Source organism: Spinacia oleracea, chromosome 4, assembly GCF_020520425.1.
Source record: "Spinacia oleracea cultivar Varoflay chromosome 4, BTI_SOV_V1, whole genome shotgun sequence".
NCBI classification, from domain to species: Eukaryota; Viridiplantae; Streptophyta; class Magnoliopsida; order Caryophyllales; family Amaranthaceae; genus Spinacia; species Spinacia oleracea.
This window is the reverse complement of record NC_079490.1, coordinates 82,830,101-82,840,978: the sequence shown is the minus strand read 5'-3', so window position 1 is coordinate 82,840,978 and position 10,878 is coordinate 82,830,101. Positions and strand designations below refer to the sequence as shown.

The following is a 10,878-nucleotide window of genomic DNA, read 5'->3' as shown; positions in this document are numbered from 1 at the left end:
GACAAAAAGAAACGTCACACCCACGAGGGACGAGGTCACGCATTAGCCTCGTGCTTTTTCGACCCCCTCACAGAGGGTTTTCATATTCCTGATGAAAAGTAGTCTTCCTTTTTTAGAAATTAAAATTTTGCTGTTTTGGGGTTTTTTATTGTGTTTGTTTTGATGGTGAATTTGCTTGTTTTGGTGTTTTCTTAGGGTGGAATTGGGGAGTGGGTTTGGATTAAACATCAATCTTAGTTTCTTAATCATTGATTTCAATTGATTAAAATTTACTGCATTTATCTTTCATTTTCATTAGTCCAATTAATGGATTATGTATGCTATTTCAGAGATTATGAAACCGTTTTTTAGGGATCTCGGTTCTTTGATTGATTGATTTCAATGTGGAAATGCGTGAGTCGGGTTTCTGGGTTCTGTGATTATGAAATTGGAGAATATTTGTTGATTTTGTACCTGAAAATGGTCATTTGTTTGAAATTTTGTAGCTGAATTGTTGGTGGTGAGGGCAAGTGAGAGACAAGATAATTTGACCCAGCAGAAGACAGGGTTGAGCATTGAAGAACGCGAAGCTGCTGTTGTTGCCGGGAATGCACCCTCTGCTCATCCTGTTCCTACCACTCCTAAAGCGCCTTCTGGCACACCGTCTGTCTCTCCCCTTGTGAGATTTCTTTGTATTTCGTACTTCAATTCTCTTGTATTTGATCATATTGTTGTAATTACTTGGTGTTTATTTCTTAATTAGAGGTTAAACAATCATGTTTCATGGCCGAAAGTGAAAATGTACATGCCTTTGATGGGAAATTTGTAGGATATTGTTGCCACATTACATAGGGTGTTAGGTAGAAGGTTAGCTGATAATTAGAAAATTGAGAATCAATAACTTTGCTTCGCGAATAGTGCAAATAACATGGCATTTTCGTAATGTAATCGATAAGAAAAACAAAAAGGTGGAAATAAGAGAAGAAAGGATAAAAGTGAATTAAATGAATAAAATTTGAGCTTAAGTGAATAAAAATGAGGTTAAATGAATATATTAAAAGTCTATTAATTTACGATTATTCCATGTGATTTGTACTATTTATCAATAACAGTTATTGATTTGTTACTTTGTTTTGCTCACCAATGTGAATTGTGGGAGAAATTGAGGGATGAGTGGTGATATTAGGCCATCTTTGGAGTAGCCTTTATTTCTTTGTGTTCTTTCCTTTAATTTTGTTTTTGTAGGTCTATTAATGTTTCTTCCTCCATATTGAGAGGGACGTTTTTCTTTTGAAATGCAGGGTTTTTTCTCCTTTCTTTTCGAAAGGTTTTCTGGTTTTGTATTGCTATCAAGTCGATGTGTTTTGTTTGTGTACGTATTTCGTGGTTGAACTTGTGTTATTTCTATGATGTATAGTTTTTGACAAATTTATCAAATTATTAAGAGTGGCCATATGTTGCTTGTAGTATGTTGGGACTATGGTTAGAGTAGAATTTATGAGACGAATACGACATACCTGTTTTAGGAAGGAATTTGACTTGTCTCCTACATGCTCTTTTATTAGAGAGGGGCATGCTTAAGTATGACAAGTGATAAGAAATAGGGACTTTTCCTTGGCCTATCCACAAAAAGGGGTCCAAATCTTATGCCCACAAGCTTTCTTATTGATGAGGTGGATACATTAGGGGAATAAGATGTCCAACCAATAGGTGAGATAGCAAAGGCTAAAAACAGCAAGATTTTGGTGTGGACGATAAAAGTGACAAATACAAACAAGCAAAATCTCATTGGTATAAGCTAAAGCAACCACTACTTTCAGGCTTTACCTAATTGGAAATTGTGTTACCCTGAGCCAGAGCCTAATGAATGAGCTACCTATATCTTGCTTTTTTCTTTCGATTTCCCCCTAAATTTTTGGTTCCCTGAAAGTAGACCTGACCAGCCCGTATACAGGGTCGGGCCGAGACATAAAATTAGCCCGTATGCCGGATCGGGGTGGGTTTTTGTGGCCAACTCGCTATTTCAGGCATAAAATGTTGTTGTTGTTGTTGTTGTTGTTGTTGTTGTTGTTGTTGTTGTTGTTGTTGTTGTTGTTGTTGTTTTTGTTGTTGTTGTTGTTGTTGTTGTTTTCTGAGTTTTTCAAAAGAAAAAACCCCTTTCTCTATTTGGCTTGGAGCAAAAGCAGATATTAGCTGTACCATGTTCTATGGAACTGACATATCACTAGTAGAAAAAACCCCTGTTGCAGCCCCCTTGTTGCAGCGTACAAGTATAAATACGCTTCAACAACCAGTCGGTCAACGCGGGTCAAACCCTTTAAAGGGTTATCGCAGCGTACATTTTAGTTGTTCGCAACAAATGCGTTTGTTGCAGCGTACAAAATAAAAGCCCGCAGCAACAACCCGTAGTTATTGCAGCGTACATGTTAATGCCCGCTGCAACAAGTCCGCGTTTCAAATTAAAATTTTTACTTTCCTAGTTGCAACGTACAAACCGCGCTCAATCTCTGTTCCTTCTCTGCTATAGCTCCAAGCCTTTTCCCTTAAACAAATATCCAAGGTCGCCGTCGAACTCAGCTCGCGTCGCCGTCGAACCCAAGAGTTGCTCAGCCCTGCGTCGCTGTCTTGGTTCCGTTGGTTGCTCATCTCCCCGTCGCGTCGTGGTTCAGCCCTGCGTCGCTGTCTTGGTTCCGTGGTTCCGTGGTTCAGCCCTGCGTCGCTGTCTTGGTTCCGTGGTTCAGCATCTCCCCGTCGCGTCGTGGTTCCGGTGGTTGCTCGGCGTCGTGGTTCCGGTGGTATGGTGTGTTCAATTTTTATTTTCGTTTTTTATTTTCGTTTTCAGATTAGGGTTCAATTTTAGTTTTTGATTTTCGTTTTGATTATTGTTTTTGATTTTCGTTTTTGATTTTCGTTTTGATTTTCGTTTTGATTTTCGTTTTTGATTTTCGTTTGTTCAACTTTTATTTTTATTTTGATTTTGTTGATTTTGTTGGCTGTTGGCTGTTCCGGTGTGTTCCTGTAGTTACTGGAAAAGACAATGGTTTGCTATCCAGGCAATTAGAAACTAAGCTAAAGTTCATGATATAGTTTCAACTAGCCCTTGTTGGGAAATTATGTATTGTACTTTGGTGTTTATCGCTGCGGTGGTGGGGATTCAGGGACAAGCGATATGGCGAGGAACCTTAAAACTGTTTCGTGTTGTCTTTTCTGTGACATTTATACGTAATGGTGCATATTGTAATGAACGAACATCCCTTTATCCCCAACTGGTATTTAGAAACTGATGCTTGAAGGTTTACTTTGATGGAAGAGTTGCTACTAGTGTGCACTGTGCAGGATGATTTTGCTAGAAACAAAGCACAAGCCAGTATGTCCTTTATTCATAGAGTATACATAATGTAGAAATTGTGTTAATAGTGTCTTTTGTCTTATGATAGCTGTTATGAGATTTACGCTTCCCGTTTTCCTTATTTTTGCTTGTCCTATGAATTGTGATTGTCACCTTGGTATCTAGCATCTGTCTGTAAGCTGCTTTAAGCATGGGTCTGTTTTTTCATTAGTGAATCATATGTTTCGATTGTTTATTGTTTCTTGCTGAGTGTATACTGTAGGTCTGTAGCAGAAGCAGCATTATACTGCTTGCACTTGCAACACTATATTCTCTTTAACTTCTTGGTTTGTATTTTTTTTCCTATAATCTTCTTGTTAATTGCTGGTAGCCTGGTACCATGAAATTCACTTTTTCTCAAGTTCTTGCATCTTTTCTCAACAACCTCTTTTAATTCTGTGTATTTTATTCTCAATTGTCAACTGTAATTGAAGCTTATGCTGCATACAACAGTGTTTAATGGTCAGCATCTTGATACTTTCCTTTTTCTATCTTGCCCGTTTTAAGCTGGCTATATTCTTTTGAAACCAACTTGATCTTCTGATCGCTTTCTAACCATTTCAGGTATCTGTCATCCAACCTGTTTCTGGATGTGGACTTGCTATACTTTCCATTTTCTCCCATTTTTACTTGAAGGAGCTTATGAATGTTGTAGATTGGCTGGGAATCGCATTGGCTGGCATTGGTACAATAGGTAATGTAAGTCTTTAGAAGCTGTCTTTTCTGAACATTATTTATTTCCTAATTGGAATTTTCATTAAAAAACGAACAGGTTATGTGGAGTTGCGACTGTCTTTTTGGAGGAGTAATGATCCTATATGAAGGTTTTAAGTAGTACACAATGCATATTGATCTCTGTTAAGTATAATGATGTACTCTTATTGTACAAAATAAAGAACCTCTTACTTAGTTGAAAGTTGTAGCTAGGGGAAGGTGAAATAATTAAACCTTTTGCCTAGGCATATCAATCTGCTATCAGCTTCCAATTAAGATTGGACACATTTAGATTGCATCGAATAGTTGACATAAGAATGCTAAGGCCCCATTTGGTATCACTGTATTGGTTTAATTAATTGGTAGTTGTTTGATAGGTTTTAATTAATTGGTAGTTGTTTGATAGGTTTCTAAAATCTTAGAGACAAAAGAAAAAAACAAACTGCTCATTTCCTGCCAGAACTTTCATTCGTGCTTCAATCATTGCAAAAATACACATATTTGTTTTGCTTGATACTTTGATGTAATACACAAATTCGTTATAGGTCATATTAAGGCTAAAATGAAGCATTTTCCCTCCAAACTTTAAACTTATTACATGTTTAATATGCTTAGTTTTAAGTTTCTAAGACTTATTCTAACTACTTATACACATTTAAGGCTTGTTTGGTCGTTATAGGATATATTTAGGCTAAAATGACATTTTCGCTCCAAACTATGAACTAAAGAACCTAAGGACTCATTTTAAACTTACTAATTGTTTTATATGCTTAGTTTTGACTTTCTAGAACTCATTCCAATCCATTTATGCATATTTAAGGCTCATTGTGTCGTTATAGGTCATATTTAGGCTAAAGTGCCATTTTCGCTCCCAACTTTGAACTTAAGAACCTAAGGACTCATTTTTAAATTATTATATGATAAATATGCTTAGTTTTAAGTTTCTAAGACTTATTCCAATCTATTTATGCACATTTAATGCTTGTTTTATCGTTATAGGTCATATTTAGGATAAAATAAGGCATTTTCGATCCCAACTTTAAAATAAAGAACCTAAGGACTTATTTTAAACTTATTACATGTTTAATATGCTTAGTTTTAAGTTTCTAAGACTTATTCTAACTACTTATACACATTTAAGGCTTGTTTGGTCGTTATAGGACATATTTAGGCTAAAATGACATTTTCGCTCCCAACTATGAACCAAAGAACCTAAGGATTCATTTTAAACTTACTAAATGTTTTATATGCTTATTTTTAACTTTCTAGGACTCATTCCAATCCATTTATGCACATTTAAGGCTCATTGTGTCGTTTTAGGTCATATTTAGGCTAAAATGACATTTTCGCTCCCAACTTTGAACTTAAGAACCTAAGGACTCATTTTTAAATTATTATATGATAAATATGCTTAGTTTTAAGTTTCTAAGACTTATTCCAATCTATTTATGCACATTTAATGCTTGTTTTATCGTTATAGGTCATATTTAGGATAAAATAAGGCATTTTCGATCCCAACTTTAAAATAAAGAACTTAAGGACTTATTTTAAACTTATTACATGTTTAATATGCTTAGTTTTAAGTTTCTAAGACTTATTCTAACTACTTATACACATTTAAGGCTTGTTTGGTCGTTATAGGACATATTTAGGCTAAAATGACATTTTCGCTCCCAACTATGAACCAAAGAACCTAAGGATTCATTTTAAACTTACTAAATGTTTTATATGCTTATTTTTAACTTTCTAGGACTCATTCCAATCCATTTATGCACATTTAAGGCTCATTGTGTCGTTTTAGGTCATATTTAGGCTAAAATGACATTTTCGCTCCCAACTTTGAACTTAAGAACCTAAGGACTCATTTTTAAATTATTATATGATAAATATGCTTAGTTTTAAGTTTCTAAGACTTATTCCAATCTATTTATGCACATTTAATGCTTGTTTTATCGTTATAGGTCATATTTAGGATAAAATAAGGCATTTTCGATCCCAACTTTAAAATAAAGAACCTAAGGACTTATTTTAAACTTATTACATGTTTAATATGCTTAGTTTTAAGTTTCTAAGACTTATTCTAACTACTTATACACATTTAAGGCTTGTTTGGTCGTTATAGGACATATTTAGGCTAAAATGACATTTTCGCTCCCAACTATGAACCAAAGAACCTAAGGATTCATTTTAAACTTACTAAATGTTTTATATGCTTATTTTTAACTTTCTAGGACTCATTCCAATCCATTTATGCACATTTAAGGCTCATTGTGTCGTTTTAGGTCATATTTAGGCTAAAATGACATTTTCGCTCCCAACTTTGAACTTAAGAACCTAAGGACTCATTTTTAAATTATTATATGATAAATATGCTTAGTTTTAAGTTTCTAAGACTTATTCCAATCTATTTATGCACATTTAATGCTTGTTTTATCGTTATAGGTCATATTTAGGATAAAATAAGACATTTTCGATCCCAACTTTAAAATAAAGAACCTAAGGACTTATTTTAAACTTATTACATGTTTAATATGCTTAGTTTTAAGTTTCTAAGACTTATTCTAACTACTTATACACATTTGGTCGTTATAGGACATATTTAGGCTAAAATGACATTTTCGCTCCCAACTATGAACCAAAGAACCTAAGGATTCATTTTAAACTTACTAAATGTTTTATATGCTTATTTTTAACTTTCTAGGACTCATTCCAATCCATTTATGCACATTTAAGGCTCATTGTGTCGTTTTAGGTCATATTTAGGCTAAAATGACATTTTCGCTCCCAACTTTGAACTTAAGAACCTAAGGACTCATTTTTAAATTATTATATGATAAATATGCTTAGTTTTAAGTTTCTAAGACTTATTCCAATCTATTTATGCACATTTAATGCTTGTTTTATCGTTATAGGTCATATTTAGGATAAAATAAGGCATTTTCGATCCCAACTTTAAAATAAAGAACCTAAGGACTTATTTTAAACTTATTACATGTTTAATATGCTTAGTTTTAAGTTTCTAAGACTTATTCTAACTACTTATACACATTTAAGGCTTGTTTGGTCGTTATAGGACATATTTAGGCTAAAATGACATTTTCGCTCCCAACTTTGAACTAAAGAACCTAAGGACTCATTTTAGACTATTAGGACATTGTCATTAGTTTCTTGAATGTTAAAATGTGATATTTAATTTGTATTTAATCTAATGTTTAATTTAAATTTCTGTTTTTGTAAAGGTCTACACTCCGAGGATTGCGCCTTATGCGAGGAATTTGATGTGGTTCGTGAGCAATGGGCTAAGTTTTTTACCAACAAGTATTTATTATTGGCTTTAGCGCGCTTGATCGAGTTGGTTTAGTTGTTATAGAATAAATTTTATATTAAAATGTATGTTTATGTTGAAATTGGAACATATATTTAAATGTAATATGTGCACTTTGGTTTTGGGATATATAGTATACAAAACTCCAGTTGTTGTTTTTATATTTGTTATACAGGTTGCGTTATTCTATTATTGTTTTGACAGGTTTCTATATTTGGTGCAAGGCACTCTAGGTATCCCTAAACAAAATTAGAATTTTCCCGCCAAAAGTGCTTTTTTGCAGCGTACATATATGTTGTACGCTGCAACAAGGGAAAATTTTTTCGCAAAAATTCAGACTTGTTGCAGCGTACAAATAAATGTACGCTGCAAAAAGTTGAGTCTGTTGCAGCGGGCTTTTATATGTACGCTGCAACAAGTCCAAAATTTTGCCAATTTTTTGGCACTTGTTGCAGCGTACATCTAAAAGCCCGCTGCAACAAATCACTTTTTGCAGCGAACTTGTACGCTGCAACAAGTTCAGACTTGTTGCAGCCCCCCCAGTTGCAGCATACGATGTACGCTGCAACAGGGGTCTAAAAGCCCGCTGCAATAAGGGTTTTTTCTACTAGTGTATGCTCCAGCCTCAAACATGCCGTAGCTGCTGCTTCTCACCTTTGTGTGATACCATATATAATCCGTAACTAACCTGTTCAATTTGTTACCGACATTTGTGGCACTTCCTCCCTGATGCTTGCATACCATCTCATTATTGCTTTCTTAGACCACTTTGTGTTCTATTAATGTGAAGCATGTTTTAATTGACCCTACTGAAATGGTTGCAGGTCATTGGTGAACCATTTTATGTTGTTGGGAACTCACTTGGAGGATATGTTGCAACCGGTTTTCAGCATGTAATTCTGAGTTGGTTAAGGGTGTTACCCTACTCAATGCAACACCTTTTTGGGTTTTTCTTCCGAATCCCACAAAATCTCCTTTACTATCTAGGATGTTTCCTCCGGCTGGAACTTTTCCTCTACCTGCTAATGTAACTAAGATTATGGACATTGTGTAAGTTTCATATCCCATCACGCTTGGTTTTTATGCAACCCCATCTTTTTTTATTGCATGTTATGTTTAATTGCTTGACTGCAAGCCTTAAAAGAGGTCATCTTTTGTGTGATTGTAGTTGGGAGAAAATGAGTGATCCAGAAACCATAGCGGAGTTGCTCAGGCAAGTTTACGCGGACCATTCAACAGATGTTGATAAAGTCTTTTCTCATATAGTTGAGACAACAGAACATCCTGCTGAGAAAAAATGGTCAGGGTGCCAGTTAGTTGCTGCTTACTGCAGAACAGCAGGAGCTTTCATACTTCATTAATTTGTATCATATTTCAGGTTTTTTTTTTCCTGTGGTTGAATTACACACTTGATAACTCTTCTTAAGATTGTTTAGGTTGTTTATGGGAATAACTAAATTCTTCGTTTGGCTTGCATTTTGATTTTCCATACCTTTTACTTTCATGTGATGAGGGTGAAGGCCGAAGGTGCACAAACAATTGTGACAAGGAGAAACCAAGGAGTCCCATGTACGGAGTGAAACGACACGAGGGTGAATATATAAGTGTTGCAACTTTGTTAATGTCTTGTGAGGAGATCGTTGTTATTTTTGGTTCGATACTGAATGAATGTCAATTGCTCACTATCAAAAGGTACGGTGAAAGATAGAAAAATGAATGGATCTACCTCTATATGAATTTCAAGAATAGACATTGGTTTGTGTTAAAAGGATCTATTTATAGAGTAATGTTGATACAATTTATTTTATATATTGAAGGTGTAACTCTCGAATTTGTCTATATATTCTTTTAATTTGTATATAACCAAACTTTGACAAGAAAATGTCTTTAAAAGCTTTTTGTTGACTTGTTGTAATGTCAAGATTAGGAGTTGCTCTTTCTACGCAAACATGGTCTACATAGGCCCATGAAATAAAAATAATATTATTTATTGTATAACGGAAACTCTTTAACAAAGACTAAGTTAGCATTGTTCTATTTTAGCTAAATAGATAACCAAATCTAATTTCTGCACCTTTTTCCCTCCAAAAAATAACTTAGCATATATGGAATATTATGCATCAAAAATCAAATCAAAGTCAATTACAAGTGTACAACTTATTACTCTACATATCATTAGTACAGATACATATAGAACATTAGAACAAAGTTGTTACCCAATTTGTTATTCCTAAACATACCGCGCGCAACGCACGCGACCTCATCACTAGTTTATTTTTAAAATTTGGTTCGAATTTTCATATAATTTCAATTTTCCAAATTTTTTTTATTTCCAATTTATTTTAATTTATTCCGAAATTAATTAATAATTTTTTTATTAAATTATTTATTTAATTATTTTTCGGAAATTCGTTTTTTTCGAATTAATTAATTAAATTATTTTAGATTTTAATTTTTAATAATTTCGTTTATTTGAAGTTATTTATTAAATTAATTTCGAAAATTATTATTTATTTCTAAGTGAGGAAAGGGTAGATTAAGAAGGGCATTTAATTTAAGTATGCATCTAATTAAGTGTTGTTTGATTAAGTATTGATTATGTGATCTTGTATTTAAAGTTTGATCATGTTTTATTTTGCTTTATTTGATTAATTGCATCATAATCCATGATTAAGCATGTATTTGTGCATTGAATGTGTTAAAGCTTAATTAATTTGGGGGAATCGAATTATTTTTCTTGGGAACGTGTTATTAAGACTCTTAAGTTGTGTATTTTTAGGATTTAAGATGTTGCTTTCAAAGTTCTCTAACCTAGGACACCTAGAGAAGTTAGACTGTGAGATTCCACCCATTTATGTGAAGAAGATTGAGTTCGCTTGCAATAATTTTGCTATGGTCCAGAATTTGCCTCAACTAAGGAATAAGGATGTTATGTCTGAGATGGTTATTCATTGTTTGCCTCATAAGAATACATATATAGAGCTTAAGAATCGATTCCATGATATGCATTCCGACAATGGTACTCCTAATTACTTTAAGTATGGTACTCCGGATGGTAGATGGAGGTCATGACCACTATTTTAGAGCTTGCAGAGAAATATTTTGAGGATGGTAAAATGGTAGAAAATATCAATCACATGGAGGATGATAGTGATGTGGAGAATCCCATGAATGAGGATAGTGATGAAGTTGTGGATGAGGATTGTGATGAGGATGTTGTCGAAATTGAGAATCCTAACCCTATCATTCCCGAACCCACTATTGAGATTTCTAGTGATACTGAGGATGAGCCTGAAGCCAATGATGAAGTGAATAGTGTGCCACAACAAAATCATGAAGATATGGAGTATGATTCTGATCCTGAAGAAGACATAGATGATCCTAAAGATCAAGATTTCACCCCAAAGCACTACAATGAAAGGAATGATCGTCGTGATGCCTTTAGCATTTGAGTATTGTAATAGCTAGTACT

General features: G+C 34.1%; 1 long non-coding RNA gene across 1 annotated transcript; it reads left to right on the top strand.

Moving 5' to 3' along the window:
* Positions 1–1,691: 1,691 nt before the first annotated feature.
* LOC130460074 (uncharacterized) lies at positions 1,692–9,274 on the top strand. The gene is made up of 3 exons (XR_008919980.1): positions 1,692–1,975; positions 8,231–8,456; positions 8,575–9,274. It is a non-coding gene; the product is annotated as an uncharacterized lncRNA (long non-coding RNA).
* Positions 9,275–10,878: the final 1,604 nt, after the last annotated feature.